Genomic DNA, 24,819 nt, shown 5'->3' on the forward strand with positions numbered 1-24,819 from the left:
AAATGAATATGTAGCCGCCAACGGTAGAAAAATTGAAAGAGGGGATACTCAAGAGGCCCAAATTAGAGCAGTGCAGATATCTCAGAGGGTTGTGGGGCAAGAGGAGAAAACAGAGGTAGGGAGGTACAAGGTCATAGATGGATCTGAAAACAAGGATAAGTTTATAAAATCCAAATGTTGCTTGCCCAGGAGCCAGTGTAGGCAAATGAGCACAAGAGTGACAGGGGAATGGAACTTGCACGAGCAGAGTTTTGGATGACCTCAGGTTTACATAGATTGTGACAGACCAGCCAGTAATGCATTGAAATAGTCATCCAGGCCCCAGGATAGTGGAGACTATTCCACCACACTCCTCATTTGTCCCTTGTGGATGGTGGACAGGCTTCAGGGAGTCAGGAGGGGAGTTACCTGCTGCAGGATATGCAACCCTTGACCAGCTCCTGTAGCTACAGTATTTATGAGGCTGCTCCAGTAAAGTTTCTGGTCAATGGTGACCATTCCCCACCCCCAGAATGTTGATAGTGGGCCTACACATGACCAGGAGGGCATCCGATGATGACAATGCTGTTGAATTTCAAAGGAGAAGTGGTTAGACTCTCTCTTGCTGGAGATAGTCACTGCCTGGCACTTGCGTGGCACAAAAGTTACTTGTCACTTATCAGCCCAAGGTGAATACTATCCAAGTCTTGTTGCATGCAAGCAGACTAGATTAGCACCCAAGGAGGTGCTAATGTAACTGAACATGCAATCATCAGCGAGCATCCCCATATCTGACCTTCTGACAGTGAGACGGTCATTGCTGATACAGCTAAAGATGGCTGGGCTGAGTACACTGCCCGAGAAACTCATGCATCGTAGTCTAAGGGCTGAGTGGATTAGCCTCTGTTAACCATCTTCCTTTGTGTTCCTATGACTCCAGACAGTGAAGAGTTTTCTCCCTCATTTCAATTTTCAATGTTATTAGGACTGCTTGATGTCACACTTGGTCAAGTGCTGCCTTGATGTCAAGGGGAGTCACTTTCACCTCCTTTGTACATGCTTGGTCCAAGGCTATAACGTCTGGAGCAGAATGGTCTTGGCAGAACTCAAATTGGGCATCAGTGGTTTCCATAATTCTTTAATACTATGTAGATGCAGATGTGGAGGAACAAATCTGCAGGGAAATTAGAGAAATAAAAACATTGTAGAGTAGTTATAATGGGGGATTACCAGAATGTAGACTGGGACAGTGGTAGCGTAAAGGGTGGAGAGGAGCAAGAGTTCCCAGATTGTGATCAGGAGAATTTTCTACAGCAATATGCGTCCAATCCAACAAGAAAGGATGCATCGTTGGACCTGGTTCTTGGAAATGAAGTGGGCCAAGCAGATCAAGAATCAGTGAGGGAACATTTAGGAGACAATGGTCATTGTATCATAAGGTTTAGGATAACGGTACAAAAGGACAATATGCAATCCAGAATAAGAATAATTAACTGAGGGGGAGCAGACTTCAATGGGAGCAAGAACGGAGTTGGACCGGATAGGCTGGAACCAAAGGTTGGTGGGAAAACTGTAGCTGAACAATGGGCTACCTTCAAAAGAAGGAATGGTTCAGGCACTGTCAAGGTATATTCCCTCAAAAGGGAAAGGTAGAGCAAACAAATCCAGAGCTCTCTGGATGAAAAGGGAGATAGAAATTAAGAAGAAAAAGCATGCTTATGACAGGTGTCAGGTAGAAAATACAACTGAGAACCAAGCAGAATACAGAAGGCTCAGAGGGAGGCCGGGGGTGGGGTGGAGAAGCAAAGAGGAATTAGGAGAAAAGGCTGGCAGCCAACATAAAAGGGGAATCCCAAAGTCTTCTATCGGCACATAAATAGTAAGAGCATGGTAAGAGGAGGAGTAGGGCCAATTAGAGACCAAAAGGGAGAATTACACATGGAGGAAAGGGGCATAGCTGAGGTGTTAAATGAATACTTTGCATCTGTCTACCAAGAAAGCAGATGCTACCAAGATCAGTGACAGAGGAGGAATCTCTGTCACTAGAAGGGTTCAAAATTGATAAGGAGGAAGTGTTGGATAAACTCTCAGTACTTATGGTTGACAAGGCACCAGGAGTGGATGCGTCCAAGGATATTGAATAAAGGACGAGTGGAAATAGTAGGGGTACTGGCCGTAATCTTTCAGTCTTCCCTAGACTCTGTGGAGGTGCAAGTGGACTGGAGAATTGCAAACATTACACCCTTGTTCAAAAGAGGTCGCAAGGATAAGCAATTACAACCTGTCAGTTTAGCTTCAGTGGTGGAGAAGCTTCTAGAAAGAATTATTCGAGATAGAATTAGTAGTCACATGGAAAAATATAGGTTGATTAGGAAGAGCCAGCATGGATTTCTAAAGGGGAAATTGTGTTGAACTAACTTGCAGTTTTTTTGAAGAGGTAGGTTAGATGAGAGTAATGCTGTTGATGTCGTATACATGGACTTTCAAAAGGCGTTCAATACAATGCCACACAGACTTGAGGGACAAGTTATAGCTCATAGAACAAAAGGGACAGTAGCAATGTGGATACAAAATTGGCTGAGTAATAGGAAACTGAGTGTTGGCCAATGGATATTTTTTGGGCTGAAGAAGGTTTGTAGTGGAGTTCCCCAGGGATCATTTATTGGGACCCTTACTTTTCCTGATACATAGTAATGACCTAGATCTTGGTGCGCAGGGGACAATTTCAAAGTTTGCAGACAATGCGAAACTTGGAAGCATTATAAACTATGAGGAGGGCAATGTAGAACTTCAAAAGAACATAGACAAGTTGGTGGAGTGGACAGATAGGAGGCAAATGAAGTTCAATGTGGAGAAGTGTGAGGCAATGCATTTTGGTAGGAAGAACATAAAGAACAATATAAAATAAGAGGTACAATTCTTAAGGGGGTGCAGGAGCAGAGGGACCTGGGTGTATATGTGCATAGATCACTGAAGGTAGCAGGGCAGGTGGAGAGAGCAATTAATAAAGTATACAGTATCCTGGGCTTTATCAAGAGAAGCATAGAGTACAAGAGCAAGGAGGTTATGCTGAGCTTATATAAGACACTAGTTAGACTTCAGCTGGAGTAGTGTGTACAGTTCTGCGCACCACATCCAGGAAGGATGCGAACGCATTAAAGAATGCGCAGAAGAAGATTACAAGAATTGTTCCAGGGATGAGAAATTTCAGTTATGAAGACAGATTCGAGGGGTTGGGACTGTTTGCCTTGAAGGGGAGAAGACTTAGAGGAGATTTGATAGAGGCGTTCAAAATCATGAGGGGGCTAGATAGAGTAGATAGGGAGAAACTTCCCACTCATAAAAGGATCAAGAACGAGAGAGCACAGATTTAAAAAGTGATTTGTAAAAGAAGCGAATGTGATTTGAGGGAAAAAAACCTTCTCACGCAGTACATGGTTTGAGTCTGGAATGCAGTGCCTAGCAGTCTGGTGGAAGCAGGTTCAATCGAGGCATTCAAGAGAGTATTAGATGATTATTTGAATAGAAATAATGTGCAAGGGTACGGGGAAAAGGCAGGAGAACTGCACTGAGTTATAATGCTAATTTAGAGAGCTGGTGCAGACATGATGGGCCAAATGGCGATTTAATTTCCAGTTAATTGCTTAATGGATTGAGATCTGTGCCCATATATTTTGAAAGTAAACAAATCGTTGGGATCACCAATTTCTTCTGTAAACTTCAGGGGACCATTACGATAAGCAAAACTGCTAAGTTCTGTATTAAACTTAATCATCCTCAGTTGCTGACCTATACAATTAGGGCAACATCCCTATAAAGCTGTTATGCTGCAGCTTATTTTCATGTAAAATATTGCATTAAACACTTTTCTTTAAAAACCCTTTCCAAAAGCGGTCTAGGCTTCCTTTCTCGCTCTACCTGAGGGAAATACAATGATTAGTTTGTGTTTTCTCCTATTCCCAGCCCCAACTTCAATGAATCACAAAAATACTATAGGTAATTTTGCATTTATAGGATGCAGCCAATGGCAGGTCCATTGAATTCCTGCATTTGATGGTACTCAAACATAAAAGTAACCTGATTCCCGAGATGCAGATGTTATCAGGCATTGACAATTTCACAGATATTGTAAATTTTCAGGTTCCATGCAAATGTGTGCGCGCCAACATCTGAGATCATCAGTGATTTTGTCTCTCAATACCTAGCCTCACATAGTACTGTTGGATTGATTATGTTTAAAGTTGGTTTATGTTCTAAGCTACTAAATTATTAACACGGCCAATGCCAAAATGTTTAAAAGTACTGATGAAATACTTAGTGACTATATTCCAGTAATTTCAGTGCTTAAACCAGAGGCATGTATTTATGCAGAGCAAAAAAGCTACTGTCTGATCGATGGGAACTGAAAACATATTTGCTATATAGTTATGAGCCTATTATACACAATTTTTAAAAAAATCATTGACAGACGTAATCTGGTTCAGTACAAATTTGAGAAAACTGAAATTGGGGTTTTGTTGCAAAATAGCTCGCTGGAATAGTGGTCATGACATTCCCAGTTCTCACATGCCAGTCACATTGAGAAGCAACCTCCAACAAGCATGACAGCAGTATTAAGGAACAAAATATGGGAGATTGGTGCCCAGAGGTTGTGACTGTCTGAATGCAGCTCTCTAGGGAGCTAAACAACATAAAAGTGCTTTATGTTCTCTATGTTGACATACTGTAGTCTGGGCATAAAAGAAACATGCTGCATGGATAACGCAGTCTAAAAAAAATAAAGATGCTGCACTCCATCAATAATGTGTAGTACTTTTATTGCTTGGTTTACAGCTCTAGTTATGAGCAGATGGTTAATGATTTGCTCTTCAGAAATGCTGGTTCCTGGGGTGCAGCACCTGTCTTCTCTCTGAATGCAAATACCACTGTTCAACTATGCACCAATTTCATGGCACACAGACAAACTTTTTTTTTAAAAAGACTGAAGACAAGGTCATTAAATGCACGTGACATAAAGATATTTAGCTTCAGAGTACTGTTTTCATCAGCCTTATCTGAAATTACCAACTCCAGTTTCTCCTTACACATGCATAAGTTGTATAGAAATGCTACTGAGATACCCTATTAGACTAGGACAACAATTATTAATACAAAGCAACAATATAGGTGCAACTACAAAATGCTTTAAACCCTTTATTTTTAATGGGATGCGGGTGTCGCTGGCAAGGCCAGTATTTGTTGCTCATCCCTAATTGACCTAGAACTAAGTGACTTGCTAGGCCATTGCAGAGGGCAGTTACGAATCAACCACATTTGTGGGTCCAGAATCACATATAGGCCAGACCAGGTAAGAATGGCAGATTTCCTTCTCGAAAGGACATTCGTGAACCAGATGGGTTTTACAACAGGCAATGAAAAGACAATAGCTTTCATGGTTACCACTACTAAAACTAGCTTTACTTTCAAGATTTATTAATTGAATTTAATTGGCACCAGCTGCTGTGATGGGATTTAAACCCATACCCGGGCTTCTAGATTACTAGTCTAGTGACATTACCACTCTGCTACTGTCTCTCCGATCTGGCCTCAACTTCCCTAGAAAGGAGAAACAAAATTGGCCAAAGTCCTTGGTCCTCTTGATAACTGTCCAGCAACTCCTGCTAACACAACTTTCAATTCTTGGAAAATCATTATCAGTTCAGTTTACCAAACTCCAACAGGCATATCAACTGCCAGGTTAGCTAACAAAGGTCATTGTTTGCACTCTCCCTTTTCAATTTCTAGGTTTTTTTCCATGGCAAAACCCACCTGTCTGAGCTTTTGGTCACCTTCCTAAAACCCCCTATGTGCTAGGTGTAAGATCTCAATTGATAATGCTCCTGTGAAGTGCCTTGGGATATTTTACTACACATAAGGCCCTTATATAAATACACGTTTTTTGGTGTTGCTTGGTAATGCAGGTCAAGGGAGAGATCTTTAAATGTGGTCCTTCCTAGATGAACTCACACCAGAGGGAGTCCTGGCTGCTGAAAGCCGGCTTTGTGATCTTGTAAAGGAATCACATAACTGTGTGAAAATTCACATCAGCTCAGCCAATTTAAAAGCACTCAGATGAATAGTTACAAATTTACTTTGTGTTTCAATGATTTCAACATTTCAACATGAGAAAAAAATGCTGATTTTACTTAGTTGTCCATGTACTGATGTTGCTATCTTGAATCATCATTGCTACACACCAAATGAGGTGTGAAGTTGGCACTCATTAACACAAACAGAATGCACACACACGGTAAAAACGTGCTAAGGTTGTCTGTCTAGGCAAAAGCAATTTTGCCTATTAAAACTGAATGTTGATACATAGTGCTTTTTGCCAAAATGCCACATTTTGGTTGCATTTTAACCAAATAGTGTTTTTAAAGGCAATTTTAATATATGGAGGCCTCTACACTTTAACTCTGATTTAAAAGACTGCACAGTACAAAGATTACAACGTGGTTACATTTATACAGAAGCAGTATTGTACAGCTCCGAACAATAGCAATAAATAACGGGCTTAAGAACTTCAGAACTAGTTGAAGAAACATTTTGAAACTGAAAGTCACCTAATACCCCCAACAATAATAGCCTGTGTTGTAGCCTGAAAGTTAATAAATATTACATGGTTAAATTCAGTTTTCATAAATATGGCAGGCATACGCTTAAGGCAAGGCACTTTAGCCCATAATCCAAAATTGATCCAAAATACATTCATCCAGCGCAATGACAGGCCAAATGGTCGCCTTCAACACTAACTATTCTATGAATCCTGTCCAATTAACTGTTCAGAAACTGTCCAGAGTGGAGTAAACATGTTTCATGAATTTTACTTATATTTTACAGAAGAAAAATGTTAGGTGGGTTTGGAAATGATAAATTGTCATCAAATGTGATGTGAAAATATGGAAGCAAATGTGATGTCAAAAATAAAGTTTTTTCCCCAAATTGTTCAATACATAGATAAAAGCAAAAAAACTGCGGATGCTGGAAATCCGAAACAAAAACAAAAATACCTGGAAAAACTCAGCAGGTGTGGCGGCATTTGCGGAGAGGAGCACAGTTAACGTTTTGAGTCCAAATGACCCTTCAACAGAACTAGGTAAAAATAGAAGAGAGGTGAAATATAAACTGGTTGGGGGGGGGGGCAAGTAGAGCTGGATAAAGGCACTAGCCCTTTGACAGTTTATACAATCTTAATACGATCCCCTTAAGACAAGAGTCTCCAGATATTCATAATTCAGCATATTAAAAAATCCAACACAGGCAGGGAGTATAATTCGTCTCTGGGGTCACATCACTTAATTGCAATCGTCTTGAGTTGTGTCAAGACTGGACTCAGTGATACCACTCTCAACTCAGTCCGAAGGTTGTGGGTTCAAGCCCCCTCCAGACACCTGAGCATATACTCTAAGCTTGTGCTCTTGTACAGTATGGAGTGATACATTGTCAGTGGCACCATCTTTCAGATGAGATGTTAAACTGAAGCCCCACCTGTCCTTACAGGCAGTTGCAAAATATCCCACTGCAGTATTCTGAAGAGCAGTGGAATATCCCCCATGTCCCAGCCAATATTTATTCTCTCACTCAACAAGTAAAACAGATATATGATCCTTCATTTCATTGCCATTTGTGGGATCCTGTTGTGCATAAATCCGCTTCCATGCTTCCTACATTACAGCAGTGATGACATTTCAAAAGTAGATAATTGGCTGTGAAGTGCTTTGAGGTGCCCCAGGTACTATATAAATGTACGCCTTTCTTTTCAGATAAACCAAAGTTTGTGTTTTTACGATATTTGTTAGAAAATTGATATATCTAAGTGAAAAAGCAAGATCAGTGGATTAGATTTTGCATTTATTGCAATTTGAGGGTGCTGCATGTTCTTCTGAGCTTCATCATAATTATGCAACTCAGTGTTAGATGTCACAATCCAGTTAAGGACCAGTAACTGTTTGTTAAAAGTAGACAAAGGTTGAAAGCCCAGTTACCCGCTAGAAGAATAAAGCTATAAGATTCCACTGTTTTAAACAAAAACAAACTTTACTGTATGAAGCAAGCAAAATAAAAATTTACAATAACTATCTTCATTCAGAATTAACGAGGTTAAATATGAATTAGCAGGCAAACTATGGTCGAACACATCACACTACACATTAAATGACACATGTGACCAAAACAGATCCCATGAATTTCTCAGCGACCCACACAGGCATCAGTGAACACAGTCACACTCTTGTTTAAACTATCTCCCTCATGAAGGATTTCAACTCGCTTCCAAAAACCTAGCCTCTGAATTTCCTCAAAAACAGCTCCAACTTGGACTGCCTCAGTGCCTGTTCACCTCCCAATGGTTCAATCTCTCCTCCTGAGACTGCATTCCATGGTATTCACAAAGCTGCAATCTCGCCTCTAATTACCAGCACACTTGGAACTCTTTTGCAGACCACTAGCTTCCCTAAGCTGGCACAACCCCTGGGTTTCCCTGAAATCCAGTCTCCCAGCTGCACCAAGCTATAAATGGCTCCCAGGGCTTCTTCTGAGACCTAACATGGGCTGCAGCGGTTCAATAAGGCAGCTCACCACCACCTTCTCAAAGACAACTGGAGATGGGAAATAAAAGCTGGTCCAGCCAACAAAGCCCACATCCCGTGAATGAATAGAAAAAAAACCTCCCGCCACATTGTGAGCTCACCAGGACTTCTCTGACCCCTAACTGCCCGGCGCCTGCCAACAGCCCCCAGGATTTCTCAGGTGCAAAACAGATCAGGTCCAAACTGCAACTAACCTTCTCTCACAGCAAACAGACAAATTGAAATCAGAGAATCTTAAGTTCCACCCATCTCCATGACGACGCAGCCTTTCAGGGTTCACTGAATGCTTTTACTAATTTAGCTCTAGCCCAAAACAAAACATCTCTCTGGACGACATTCTTTTGCAAGCAGTGTACACAACACCTTTCCAATTAAGTAAGCCCACCTGCTGTTTTATGGCACTTTCCTTTCTAGCTGTTAAGGCCTTAAGTAAACATGGCTCCAAGTTTTTGAGTGTGATAGCCTCCAAACTGCTTTAGTTGCATTTATCCTATTTTAGCAGTTAAACTTGAATTTTTCCAGAACAAACATTACTTCAAATATTAACATAAACCATGAACGAGGTATTCATCACATATCATACAGACACTGGAGCTCCCCTAATGCTCTAAATTTAATGATCAAGTAGCTGAGCTGTCCAAAAGGTCTCCAGATCTATTCCTCAGGATTATTTACTAGCTTCTAGTCTCTGCCACAATTCTCTCAGCCATCAACATCTTTGCTTGGAACTGGAATGTCATTTCAGATCATGCATGGGATTAATCCATTATTTCATTTGATCTATCTCAGGTTGCATACATATAAAGAAAGTGATAGGTTAAGCTGTGTGTTCAGGACAAGTTAGTGCAATATCACTTTTCTACAGATGGGACTAAGCCAGACAAATAAGCTTAACACAATTTCTGAATACGAGCAATATCAAAAACAATAAAAACCATCTAGGCCAGACTGCTCATCTAATAAATTGTCAGATCTAGTCAGTTACATGTATTGGTCACTGCCATGACAGATGGTTGAGTTTTATACTGGATTTATCCTAAAATTTGGGGGGGGGGGGAAGCAGTAGCCCAATTTTGCAACTAATTTTTCACCCTGGAAATACAGTTAGTCTCAAACTATTTAAATATCATGCCTCAACCTGTCTCGTGTCTTGCTTTGGTGAGCTTCCCAAAACTACTTCTAGTCCTAAATATTATAGAATATGAGTTCACAGGGAAGGTTGAGAGAAGGTTTGGTAAAAGTGTTCAAAATCGTGAGGGGTCTGGATATATTATTTTTTTTAATTTGAGCATCGCTGACAAAGACCAGCATTTGTTGCTCACCCCTATTTGCCCTTGAGGACATTATGAGCCACCTTCTTGAACAGCTATAGTCCATCTGGTGTAGGGTACACCTACAGTGCTGTTAGAAAGGAAACTTCAGGATTTTGACCTCATGGTAGTGAAGGAATGCTGATATAGTTCCAAATCAGAATGCTGTGTGGCTTGGAGGGGACGTGCAGATGGTGGTGTTCCCTTGCATCTGCTACCCTTGTCCTTCTCCTTCTAGGCTATAGAGGTTGCAGGTTTGGAAGGTGCTGTTGAAGAAGCCTTGGTGAGTTGCATCATGTATATATGGTACAAACTGCTGCCATACTCAAGTCACCAGGTGAGGGCGAGGAGTGTGCACGCGCGTGAGAGAGCGAGTGCATACAAGCAAGAGGAGTAAGGACGTGCGTATGAGATAGGTGCACGTGCATACACGTGTGGGAGAAAGGGGCGAGCGATCGAGGGAGAGAGAGGGGCCGCGAGAGACAGATTGAGAAGCATGTGCAAGAGAGAGAAAATATTTTCCAGTCAAAATATTTTGCCGATACGGAATAACTGGTTAGGAGTGCTACAAATTGGTCCCTGAGCAAGTGAGAAAACGTTTTGGGTGGGATGGAGAGGGGGGCATGAACTATAGAATACCCTACCACCCCTAACAGTGAACTGCTCTTCAAAAGTAATCCACTGAATGTGAAGTATTGTTAGATGGTGCTGAGGGTATAATAAAGCATTTTATAAATGCAAGCTCTTCCCTCTCAAAAATACAATTGAAGAGAAGGATTTTATAGACAGCAGCTTCTTCAATGCAGGTGCCAAACCTGTCAGGTATTAAAAAGCTGGCCAGAAGGTTCACAAAAGAAAGAAGTGCTCAAGTTTATTCATAATTCATGTCCATAGGGCAGGCTGATTGCTCTGTTCGCTACAATGCGCATGGAACTTGATTTTATTTCAAAAAATTAAATTTATGCAACACCACTTGTTGCTTTATTATTGGTGGATTAGCACAGCACACCATGAAGGGGTACAACAGATGAATGCTAAAAATTCCTCAAATGGTGTTCCTAACCTACTTTGTTTAGCAGTGACTGAAAAATATTTTATTGCTTTGGTAGAAAAAGAGAAACCTGGGATCAGATTACTCATCTGCCATTCACCTTGTCCACATCCAACAAGGGAGTGAAGCGCAGAGGTAAGAATCTGCTAATATTTGATTCGTGGGAAGGGGAAAGAAAAGTTTCATTTTTTATAATTTCAAATCAGTAGGTTTTAATTCATTTTAGGATTTTATAGACTTCAACAACTCAAGATGAGAAAGCAATAACAGCAACAGTTTCCACAACTCTAATATTCAACTGCTCAAAATGGGTCTCTTATCACAACAGCAACCAATTTCCGACAGGATTTTCATCTCTCTTTTTTGCCTTGTTCACCTCTATTGCTTTCCAGTTACCTATCCCTGGCCCTCAATCCAGCTCTACTTGTCCCACCCCCCTCAAACAGCTTATGTTTCACCTCTTTTCTATTTTTCCTTTGTTCCGTTGAAGAGGCATACGGACTCGAAACGTTAACTGTGTTCCTCTCCGCAGATGCTGTCAGACCTGCTGAGTTTTTCCAGGTATTTTTATTTTTGTTTTGAATTTCCAGCATCTGCAGTTTTTTGCTTTTAACTAAACAAAAGCCTCTGCAGCTCTACCCAGCCACATAACAAGTTTGAATACTCACTGAAAATGCACCATGGCCCTGCCACTTCATCTTTATTGGCCACAGTGTGTTCTTCTCAAAGTGAGGTTAAAGGCAAATAGTAATACTTAATTTTTAACATTTTTAAATACAGAAAAGAGTTGCATAAAGTTTCAGGCTGTTTTTATAAAATAAAAAAAATGTTTATACCATAAGTGCCATTTCAAATGGAGGTCAAGTACAAATAATTTGCAATGAATAGCTTAACCAGGAAGCTCCCAGGTTGAACCCCGGAATGCATTGCATTAGGCCAAGGTGGAGCTTTCAAATTTACCTCAGTGCTTTTCAACTGAAAGGGGGAAGGAGATAACCTGACCATTCCCAACACTGCTGCTGGATGTGAACCTTTGCCAATATTGGGTGGGGATGTGATCAACTTTTGCTCTGATGGCACAAATAATCTCCCAGAATGGTCATTTGGATAAAATAACCAGAATACAACTCCATTCGTGCAACCCTATCCCAGCCAAGTATCCATGCCTTCAACAATAGGGAGGGACAAAAAATTCTCAGAAATAAAAAAGTTGACAGCAAAGAAAGTAAGTGTATGGTCCACAGTAGAAGCCAACTGCAGACGTGTACTGATCCCTCTCAATCTCAATTTTCAAATCAATTCACAGTGAATTAAATTTAGAAAGAGCCAAAAATCTCCCTGCTCCCCACTGCTGCAGCTAACGATCATTTCTGAAGTGGTTCCAAGGTTTTTGCTCCTACTCCTCTAACCACAGGTTAATCCCACATGTTGAAAAGATTTAACTGCAATCAGAAACTTTGAGTTTGAGTACAAGCCCCCATCTCACTCAATTTAGAATAATTTTCCTGACCATCCATCTTTACCATACCATCCAAGATCTCATATACTCTACTCCTCTAGCTGTATAGTTCAACATTCTATTGGTTTTGTTCATTGCAGCCCTGCATTAGTTGGAGGCTCACATTAATTTCAAATTCATCCCCTCTCTTGCATCTTCAAACAGGAGAGTGTTGCAACAAGTGCAGTTTAAATTCACCTGTTGATGTAAAGCACTCACAAAAAACTTGTATTATTATGCAAACCACTTCAGTTCAGATGATTTACCCATAATTGCACAATGCACAGTCACACAGACCAAGAAAGTTTGAGGTTAATCCCAGTGTGCTGAACTTGTTGATCTTGTGACAGGCTGACGCAGCTGGCCTACAGAGGAGGGGGGAAAAGTTAAGGCTCCTGCTCTTGATTGTATGCCTCTTTACAATATGCGCATATGTTAACTGTAGCTCCAGATAATAGTCAGACTGGATAGCTTGCCAAAACACAACTCAGTTTAGGTTCACCGAAGACACTGAACAACTATTTGGGTGAAATACTGAAATGCTGCTGACACCCATGAATTATATCTCAGCAAAAGAAAACATGAAGCAAAGCTAGGCAGTTTCTCTCTCATCTTTGCAAATTTATTGAACTCTACAGCAAGAGTTTCACCTATTCTGATGCACTATTTCCTATACTTTTCCATATTTAAAGTTAGGATACTATGTTAAAAGAATTGCAAAGTAATGGACTGAAAAAGTGAGCAAGAAAGGGAAACATTACCATTTACATCAAACAGCAATTTGTGTAAATCCAAGTTTACGTAAATAAAGTTAACTAAGTTGAAGATTTACAGGTGCGAACACCACAAAGTTTGCACTGCACCAAGAACAACAAAATGAATTAGGCAAATCAAGGATACATATTAAAAGAGTGCTTGCTGAAGGAAAGTCTATATTAGCTAACTGGTAATGTCCATTACCAGACATCTCTTTCAGGCTGTTTAAGCACATCCTTTTCTAACAAATCTTTCATTAAGTGGAAAGAGGAATGTGATATAGTTTTTTACCAAAGTATCTGCCACAAGTTGGAAAAATTCAGTCAGAGTTCAGGCAGATAATATTTTCTGGATCTTCTAAGCTATAGCAAATTGGCGAGCGCTTATCTTGCTCCAAATCGGCATATTTGCACATCAAAAGATTACAATATGATATGTAAGCAATTTTGACACTCATATCTCAACAGTGATCTTTTACATTAATTAATACAGCTACAGCATACAACATGTGACGCACAGCCTTGAGCTTGAGCTTTGCACTACGTGGTTAGCCTTGGACATTTCTGCTGTTATGTACTGTGTTATCAGTAATGTGTGTTCCAGGGTAAACAGCTGATTAGGAATGGGATATTATTAAAGATAACAATACTCAAATTAGAAGTTGAGTAATTCAGCAAAAATCAGATGCTGTTTTGGAGTTTTACTCAAATTTCCTGAGTTTAGGAGAAAAAAAAACAAAAAGAGGTTGTGCCTTTAAGTGGGAATTTCCCAATTATATCTCCTCATTCTTTTGTACGCTTCCCTATTCACAGAGTTCCTTCAGCATCTTAAGAAGGTTGTCGACTCCAATTCTGGTGGCAGATCAGGATGTTCAAATAATTAATTTTGTGTCACTCATGCAATCTGCTGCAGGGTGCTATTTGGACAACTGCTGTCCAAGTAGTGTGCATCCCAATGATCCTCTATGAACCAGACTGTATCTGCCAGTCCCATATTTTCTGTACCTAAACTACCTCCAAGCCTTCAACAATAAAAAAGTAACATAGAATAAAGTTTTCAGTCCCCTATTCGCCCAGGTTGAGAAGGCCCTCATACTTTGTGAGCAGCCAAGTTTCCCTTGATGCAACCTTGTTACCCTGAAGGCCAAAACACATCCTAAATCTTGTTAACCAGATTGTCAAGTTATTTTGATTACATGTAGGGTGGCCAAGTTGTACTATTAATGCTAGAGTTGATCTGCAGACACTTCTTGGATGGAAACATTAAGTTTATTTACAATACACTCAGCAGCAACTATATTTCTACACCGACAGCTGAGGTAGCCCATGCTACTCTCCGATTGGTTACTACAGATCATGTGATCTTGGCCAACACGGATTATTCTTAAAGGTATATTGCACACTAAATAAAACCATAATTACTACAGCATGATTCAACAAAAACATTCAGGCATCATCATATGTGGGATTAATCTTACAACCATTTGATACTTTATAAATGTGAGCATCTTTGACTGTCATCCAAGTACATTTTGCTTTTATATTAATAAATGCAGTTATAGCAGCAGCATGCAATACATAATGCAAAGACAAGCGGGCGTCAAATAACATAGCTATATATATCTTTATTATGACAGTTATTTTTGTACGAAGTGGTGTGACACTGCAGTGACTACCACAGCTGAAGGGTCCATGATTGAGTTAATGTCTACGGTGAACATCTGAATATGGTGCTGTACTGTCAAAACAGGGCGACTGTTCAAACAGCTGTTTAATTATGATGGCCTCCCAGTATCTCATGTTATTTCCTAACACGATAATTTTTTTTTTTGCTGCTCCACACTGGAAGAAGAGCTGTTACAAAGAAACATGGAGGAACAAATTTCACAGCCATCGTTATATCATCAACATATTCCCAGACACAGGACTATTTACAAACTACCTTAAAAACTGCAGAATTGGTTTATGGTTTTGAGTTAAAAAAAAGAGCATTCCAGCTGCTCCAACAGTTGCTCTATGAGTAATTTTGCTAACTCAGTAGAAGAGTTAACTGCATGGGGGTGTGGGGGGTGGTAGAGGATTATCAAGGCTGAACGCGTGAAGGGAGGAACACAAACAACCAGCAATGCCCAAAAACATGCTATAAGGACAATATTACACCAGATTAATTGTCAGGGCTTCATTCAAACCTGGAATAGAAAATTACATTCTTGCAGAGACAACACATCTCCCCCATTCTAGGCATCTTTGTAATATCGTTTAGTCTTTTTTTTAAATGTTTGAAATTGATCATTGCCATTCATTTCTGATGTTACCACCATCATTATACTGAAATTGTACATAACAAAAAAGGAAAAAAAAAAGCTAAAAACAAAAAACTGGATGCTGGAAATCTGAAATACAACAGAAATTGCTGGAAAAACTCAGCTGGAAAAACTCTGGCAGCACCTGTGGAGAGAGAAACAAAGTTAACGTTTTAAGTCCGTATGACTCTTCTCAGAGCTAGAGAGAAGTAGAAATGTGATGAATTTTATACTGTTTGACAGAGGGTGCAGATGGAGGAAAAAAGAAGTTCAGGGATAGGTAGGAGTTCAGGAGAGATTGATAAAGGTGTCATGAGCACAAGGCAGAGAGAGTGTTAATGGTAATGGTAAAGACCAAAGGTGGTACTGATAGCGGTATAAAGCTAAGATAGCAGAAAGAGTTCATGGCCGAACAAGAATTAGCACTCTGAAAGCGCAACAGGATTTAAAAAAGGATTTTTAAAAAATCATTATATAAAAATAACAAGAAAAATAAATAAATAAATAAAAATAGATAAATACACGATTCCTCTGATGCCCCACGTCGTATCAACAATTTCCAGTTTCCTGGCCCTAACCACCTCCTCTTCACTATGGACGTCCAGTCCCTCTACACCTCCATCCCCCACCAGAACAGTTTGAGGGCTCTCCACTTCTTCCTTGAACAGAGACCCGAACAATCCCCATCCACCGCCACTCACCTCTGTCTGGCTGAATTCTTCTCTCACTGAACAATTTCTCCTTTAACTTGTCTCAAGCTTTCAGAGTGTTGGCCCTTGTTCGGTTATTAACACATTCGGCTATCTTACCTTTATGCCACTTTCAGCACATTCTTCAGCCCTTACCACTACCATTAACACTACCTTGTTCTTGTGTCCATGACATTTGTCAATCTCTCTGGTGCTACCAACTATCCCTGGCCTTCGATTTTGCTCCACCTCCCTTACAGTGTAATATCGACATTCGTACTTCTCACCCATCCCACTCTTCCTCCTTATGCCATCCACATCCTACCACCCCTCCATCCCATTCTCCTCCCCCAACCCCTCCTATGCTGTGGCTCCTCTCTACCCCCATGCCATGGTCCCCAACCCTTCCCAAGCCATCCTCTTCCCACCACCCAACCTCAACCACAAGCCCCCTCCCCCACACACCCCACCCTCCAAGCCATGATAACTTTGTTTTTGGGTTCCCCTCAACCTTACTTTGTTCTTTTTCTCTACCAAACCCCTCTTCACCCTGCTGCTACCGCCGCCACCACAAGTTGGCAACCACACATGCACCACACACTCCAGTCCTGCACGCACCACTTATGTTGAAGGACAATATATTGTAAAGCTGGAGAAGAAACTGCAGGTAAGCAATACTCTCATCTCTAAACTAGACTGAAGATATAAACATGTTGAGCTATTTCTCTTCCACCTTCCCCCACTACCAAAATCGTTTTTATTAACAATCACTGTTACAAGAAAGGCAGATTTCTTTCTCCCACTGCATTCAACCCTTCCAGGTTGAAATATGTGGCAATGTGCAAACATCAGTAACAAATCAAAATAAGGGCAAGGGCAAGGCCTATGCAACTATGAACTATGCTTTGGCTACTACCAAATTCAACTGTTGCCTTCCTCAATCTAAACTTGACACCTGATTAAAGCTTCTGCTATAAATCCTTCAAATTAAATACCATAAACAGCCACTTCTGTTATGGTCTCACCATAAAGATTCCAGTAAATCAATTAACTTCTCGTTTGAGGCACTGAAAGTTTCACAAAACAGGTACACAAAGAGAAGTACTTTACATCGAACATTTTCTTTAAACAATTTGCTTTGTTCTACTGTGGGCGTGGACAAGATAAATAAATTTTCTGGATAACCATCTTATACATTTAAATGATGCCCATCATGCCCTACATAGAAAACATTGAATTTTTAGTCACTCTAGTCCAACCAAATTTTGAATGTTAACGATACATTATACAAACACTTCCTGTAGGCACTGCAATTTTAACACCCATTTTTCCTAGCTTGCTATTGGTTTGGGTGCCATTTCCCTTTAAATCAAAACAGGGCATAAAAGGGGCACAATTTCCTTGATAAGTACCAAACTTTAGAATCATAAATAAACGCACTGAGTTCAGGTCAGAATGACTAAAATTGATGAATTCCAACAAGATTTCTACAGAGATCTGTTCACCAAGTCAATACATGGAAAAAATTATTAATGTAGTAAACAGCTCATCATTTACCATTGGTAAATTCCACAGTTCATATTCATAACACTTCACAGCTAAACATGCAGCTGGGCATTTATACTTCAGTACTCCACTGGAGCCAATACTTTGCACTTTACAAAGCACTTTGTACATTGCGTTACAAAATGCTCCACTATTATATTGGGGTTTTTCTCCTTTTTATTCCATCATGATAGTTCTCAAAATAACTATGGCCATATCCCAACAATTTAGAACATCGAAATAGAACTTTCAATAACTGGGGGGTCTCTCAAAGTGTTCCAAGGTCCTTACTCACAGAATAATTGGCTTTCACCAAGTACAGTTTTGAAACCGTGTTCATGTAGAAATATTATAATAAACGTCCCGACTGTACTCTGCATCAGAATGGCTGGGTAAATTGCCTCCCAAGAAATGGCTTATCCAGGTTACGATTGGGCACAGGGAAGAGTAAGGAGGATAATCCAAATATGTGTGAACCTATACCAAAGTACAGCTGTGGAGTAGCAAATTGGTATAATCTACTGCTACACAAAAGGAGCTTACAATAATTTAACATTTTGAGGGGGAATTCAATGTTTCAAACAATCCACTAACCAAAATGAAAACCTCTACATAAAATGAATGTCTTATAGTCCTCAAGCAGATTGTCCTGTTTTACCAGGTGAGGCTAACTGAATATTTATATAGTGAAACACACCACCCCACCCCCAACCCCAGCTTACAAACTTTTGTTTTAAACTGAATAGAAGCCAACAGTGTACATGCAAAGTTAGATTTTTTAAAAAGAGGCAGAAAACAAACATGGAATTCCTCTAAGTAGGCACTTGTCCACTGTGCACTAGAGCTCACGGATGCATATCTTAAAATTGTGCTGGTTCTTCCCCTTTTCTCTCCTGAATGCACTGATTCCCTGTTGGGGTATGGTTCCATGGGTGTCAGTCACCCTCCAATATCTTGATCAAGTGGCCACTACGAAGTATAAACCTAAACTAACTGTTTTTTCCTAATTCTTTCACAAGGTGGAGGTCGCTGGCTAGGCCAACATTTGTTGCCCATCCCTAATTACCCTTGAGATGGTATTGGTGAGCCACCTTCTTGAACTGCTGCAGTCCCACGTGGTGTAGGTACACCCATGCTGCTGTTAAGAAAGGAGTTCCAGGATTTTGACCTAGTGACAGTGAAGGAAGGGCGATATAGTTCCAAGTCAGGATGGAGTGTGGTTGGAGGGGAACTTGCAGATGGAGATGCTCCCATGCATCTGGTGGCCTTGTCCTTCCAGGTGGCAGAGGTTTGGAAGGTACTGTCATGAGCACGGATGAGCCTAACTTTGTTCTCACTTGACATCCACATACTCATGCTTTTGGAAGAATGCAAATCTGGAACCCCTTCCCTAACCAAGTGCACAGATTAGCTAAGGGCAGCAATAATAGATCAAAATTACGACATCCATGATCTATGTGGTTTGAATATTCAATGTCTCAAAGCCATGGCAAGGCAAGAGGAAAAAAATCTTACAACTAGTTTTTGATGACTTTTTGGATCTCAATACTGAGTGATTCCAATCACATTATTACAAAACACTTTCAGGCTGCAGGTGTTAGCCTGCATTTTGCTATCCTAAGTTTAACCTATGCCAAGATTCCAAAGACATTTCTCCAAACCCACAACAGATGGTACTCATCAGCTTGGAAAGAAAGCTGTCCTCTCAGCATTTACTCCCCTTTTCTATTTAAGGGATGAGACTGAAGCATCTTAGTTGTGTGCAGCCAGCTGGTTTTTCATACTTCATAACGCAAGTCAAAGTTGAACATGTAACACAGATACTGTCTCTTTTGTTGTTCTTGCTCTCATCCTCCCAATTAAAATTCAGGGGATGATAATCCCACTTGAAAGTCCATATAAAATGTTGGCTCTTACTAAGGCACTCTTCCATTATTTATCAGAAAAATAAGTGTCAGTGATATTCAGTAAAGATATAACATCACAAAACTGTGACAAAGTTTTTATACATTGAACCATACTGAAGAAAATAAAATGAATTGGATGCAATGTGACATAAGTGTAACTGCTCAGGCAGACTTGGCTAAGTGATAGCACATTGCCAAAGTGGAATCGAGCCCCAATCATGTATTTGATCACATAATTTAATATGAGGCTTCAGTGCAGTACCGAAAAAGCATTGCACTATCAAAAAAGAGTTTTTCAGATATGTTAACCTAAGGTGAAGCTAAATAATTCTATATCACTTGCATTTCTATAGTATATTTCACAACCTCAGAATATCCCAAAGCACTTTACAATCGATGATGCGTTTTGAAATGTAATCACTATTATAACATAACTCAGCAGTCAACTGCACAGAGACAGATCCTAAAAAACAACAATGGGATGCTGACCAGGTAATTAGGTGTTCCTTGAGGAAAAACAGCAGTTAAAATTGCCTTGCTCTTCTTGAAAATAGTGCCATGGGATCTATTGCATCTGCCTGTGGATGAGAGGTTTAACATTTCATCTAACGTCTCGAAAAACCGGCACAGCTAACAGTGCAGCACTCAATCAGTACTGAACTGAACTGTCCTATCAGCCTAAAATCACAGCTCAAATCTCTGTAGTGGGACTTGACCCCATAACATTATGACTCAGAGGAAAGGGTGTTATTACTGAACCAAAGTTGACACGGGCTTAACAATCTCCTGAAATCCTTAACAGTACAGACATTTACAGAGCCATTCCCGAATGTAACCCTGCACAGAACGAAAGCAGATTTTATTCATATAGCCTATAATTTAAACAAACTGTTGCCACTAAAGACCATGAGCAACAGGCAAGCAGGGGCTTCAAAAGGCAGTGCAGTTTTTGACAGCAAAGTAGCTTGTCAGAAGAAGCCATGGTTTCTGTCCACGCAGCTCAGCCCTCCACACAGCCAGCTGTTTTTCTGATACAGCGAACAATGTTCTCCATCATCCAATATAAAAAACTGGCCAATGGTATCCTGGCCAGTGAACTGGTATTACAATAATAATTTCCTAAAGTGATCCTTGCCCAGCAGGCAGATACAAAAAAGGTCACAACAGTGCAAGCTCTGCATCAGTGCCAGGTAAATGTTTAATCTAATTCAAATAAGTACAAATCAGTGGGATAAACAAACAAGTTCAAAACTCACCATCAACTCAGTAGGATTCAGGAAAAGGTTGTCACCATCCAGTTAGATGTCACTTGCACAAAAATTAACCTCGTGCACATTGTTACATCAACAATACAAAGTATGTTTCTTCACTACATCAGCGCAGATACACCATTCTCCTCCCTCTGCTGTATTTCTAAGCATACAGGAAACAAAATTCACAGAACCTACCATCAGGTCAGCTTCCCGTTTAAACATGAAATGAAAAATATTGTGCCAATTTGCATGTGTTTTTGCAAATTACATAATTTCACTTCTACTTCAGTTAGATGGCAGCTTTCATTTCAGACATAGAAACTCAGGCATACTTTGGTTTACTTAATTTTGGAGAAGGTATTATTTTCATTTTTTCTTCATTTAAGGAAGCTCCAAAACTCCTAAAAAAAAATCCTTCATTGGATGTCTGGGTAATATCCATCACCAGAATTAATGCTTCAGAGGAAACTCCTTTAACCTGAAATATGAACACACTCTCTCTCCACAGATACTATGTAACCTGCTAAGTATTTCCAACATTGTTTTTTTTTCAGATTTCCAGCATCTGCTGTACTTGCTTTTTTATCATTGTGATTAAGTTTTGGTGCTGCAAAAGTCAAAAAGCAACAATGAAATACGGTGATGTTCATCCCCAGACAGGAATTTAAAAATAATTTACAGCACTTCTACACTGGTACCATTTTAATCTGGATTCCATTAAACTGACACGAAATACTTCCAGCATCTTTGCTGTTCCTTATTCTCGCTACAGATTAAGAGACAATTTTGAGAGGGTTGAAGAGTCTGCTGTTCAATTAAGAGCTAGATTTAAATAAGTGTAACCACTAAGAGATGACCAATAGGGTCCCTGAATCTGATTAAAGCAGTGGCAGTATGAAAGAGTTTTCTTATTTTCGGTAAACTGATTTACCCAAACAGAATGGTTACATTGATGTATACTAACCTTTGCCAACATGATGCTGGATCAGCTGCTGGAACATGTGTGCTTAACATGACAGTCTTTCAATCAAGAGTTACAACCTGACAATGGCAGGCTTTATTCAACATTTGTAATTTGGCTAGCTTGGAACAAACAGGTTTTCAGTCGTGGGCCAAATCCTAACACAGGAGGTTTTATATACCAGGAATACCCCAGAGTACACACCTGTCTAGATACTGTGCGCAAATTACAGACTGTGTGCAAATGACAACAATTCTCAAAACAAAACTAGTTTGACATCATGCCACTACCTTTTATTCTAAGCTGAGAAGTCAAATATTGAAAATATTAGAAATAATTTCTCTTCTCCTGTGCACAAATGTGGACTTCTCTTTTATATCAAAGCAGCTTCTTCCAGACAGAACAGTGTTACTCCACAGGCAGCAAAAAAAGGTGTTAATTAGTGAGACTAACTTGTTTGCCTGTCATATGAAACATAAGACATCCCAATACTGTAACTAAAAATTTATCACTAGACACTTTGGTTGGTTAAATTAACCAAAATGCAAACCAGGGATCAATGCCCGCAACTAACCAAATGGAGTAAGGCATTTTACCATCAGGGTCAACAAAAAGCCATTTACCAATGTAACTTTCTGGGGTTGCTTATTAAATACAATTGTTTTGATTCTTGATGTTTTAGACATGCTCCCAGACTAAATGGCCGGCATTCACATAATAAGCCTCTTTTAAACTGTGCTATTGCAGTCAGCTCCTGAATTAAGTATTGCATAGCTAGTGGCGATATTGAAATAACTTTGCCAGGTATTTCAAGCTATGTTATTTTTAAACCGGCTCTACAAATTTGCTTTGATGCACTTATCACTGAGTATGACCACAAATTGCAAGCCTGCAGCTCTAACAAGATCAGTTGCCCATTGGTTGGGCCAACTTGCCAGGAGGAAGCAAAAGGAAGCTGCGGAGATCTAGGTGAAGTGAATGCTGATGAACTAAATACATAAATATATATTGAGGACTGTGTGGGTAGTTTGAGCACTAAAATACATCTTAGTAATCAACAACTTAATATCCTATTGATATTCTGTTCTGCCTCCATGTCTGCCTTTCTGGTAAGATATTCAGTGGAAGCTGCTCAGATATACACTACAAATGAGGTATAAGTCCTTTGTTACCAGAACACAAGAACATTTTTTGGACACTAAGGGAATGAAGGTTTACAGAGTGAGAATGGAGTGTTAAGGTAGAACATGAGCCATTACCTTACTGAATGGTGGAGCAGGCATTTGGCCTATGTTACTTCTGTAGCACACTAACCTTTCATAGGTCTAAACACTTAAATCTTCATTGTGGATTGAAGCTTTTAGAAACAATGTTGGAACTCAATTTTTTTTTTTTACTTTCCAACAGGTTACAGTGGGTCCACATAAATGAAGGATCGAGTCTTACTGAAGATGAGCACTAATCAGACACTAAATAGTTTTAGAAGCGACATTCTTTGTTGGCACATTAAACTAAAAGTCCATTTTGGCAGACAAATGTCCCACAAAACTGATTCAGTCATGGTAGACTCACTATTCATCTAACTCCAGTTAGTGGAATCTTGTTATGTACAAGATGTTTACCACATTTTCCTACATAAAAGTTAAGTTTCAAATTAATTAATTACACGAGATTTGAATTGTTTCTGAAAGGTGCAGTAAGGAGCTGTAAAGGATAAGCCACTTTTACCACTTCACCCCAAAGATTCAACAAAGAGGGGATGCAAGGAGGTTGGAGTACACACTTAGGGAAATCCTGCTACAACTGTACAGGACACTGGGGAGACTGCACCTAGAATACTGTGTACAGTTTTGGTCTCCTTACTTAAGGAGGGATATACTTTCATTAGCAGTTCAGAAGCAATTGCCAGGCTGATTCCTGGGATGAAGGGATTGTCTTATTAGGAAAGGCTGAGCAGATTGGGCCTGTACTCATTGGAGTTTAGAAGAATGAGAGGTGGTCTTATTGAAATATGTAAGATTCTGAGGGGTTTGATATGGTAGATGCTGAAAGCATGTTCCCCTCAAGGAAGAATCTAGAACTGGGGGCACAGTTTCAAAGTAAGTAACTAAGGGGCCACCCATTTAAAATGGAGGTGAGGAGGAATTTTTTCTTTCAGATGATTGTTAGTCTTTGGAATTCTCTTGCACAGAGAACACTGGAGGCTGTGCTACTGAATATATTCAAGGCTGAATTAGACAGATTTTTGATCTACAAGGGAATTAAGGGTTATGGTGAGCAAGCCCACAATCAGATCAGCCATGATTTTACTAAAGGGCAGAGCAGCTTGAAGGGCCGAATGGCTTACTCTACTCTTATTTCTTATGGCCTTATAATAGGTTTGCCTTAACAGCAGCATAAAAAAGTGACAGAATTATGGGGGCTTAACTGCCAGCTATGGGGGACCGTATGAGAGGAGCCACTGAAGAATGTTGTATGATGAAAGCATGTTCCCCTCAAGGAAGAATCTAGAACTGGGGGCACAGTTTCAAAGTAAGTAACTAAGGGGCCACCCATTTAAAATGGAGGTGAGGAGGAATTTTTTCTTTCAGATGATTGTTAGTCTTTGGAATTCTCTTGCACAGAGAACACTGGAGGCTGTGCTACTGAATATATTCAAGGCTGAATTAGACAGATTTTTGATCTACAAGGGAATTAAGGGTTATGGTGAGCAAGCCCACAATCAGATCAGCCATGATTTTACAATTTTACAACATACAAGCATCATAGGAGTCAATGTATACCCCTTAAGTTACAGAGTAGCATAACAGAAGTCTGGAAAATTATCAGTCCTTTCAGCTAGGAGCACATGAATGATCTTAGTCACAGGGGGAAAAAAAATCCAAGACAAATATTTCTAGTTTTGGGCATTTTCTTTTCCACCAAGATAAGGAATGGCAAT

At 40.0% G+C, this 24,819-nt stretch overlaps 1 protein-coding gene across 6 annotated transcripts in view; it reads right to left on the reverse strand.

Annotated features, from left to right (window-relative positions):
• The window catches only part of LOC121279060 (protein MTSS 1-like), a 177,748-nt gene that overhangs the window by 121,435 nt on the left and 31,494 nt on the right, over positions 1-24,819 (reverse strand). Inside the window, exon 2 of one of the 6 annotated variants that reach the window (XM_041189918.1) lies at positions 20,921-21,077. The exons of the other annotated variants lie outside the window; for them this stretch is intronic. The gene's annotated coding sequence lies outside the window, so the exon portion shown is untranslated. The remainder of the gene's footprint in view (positions 1-20,920; positions 21,078-24,819) is intronic. 6 annotated transcript variants of the gene reach the window in all.

This window comes from Carcharodon carcharias, chromosome 6 (genome assembly GCF_017639515.1).
Source record: "Carcharodon carcharias isolate sCarCar2 chromosome 6, sCarCar2.pri, whole genome shotgun sequence".
NCBI lineage: Eukaryota > Metazoa > Chordata > Chondrichthyes > Lamniformes > Lamnidae > Carcharodon > Carcharodon carcharias.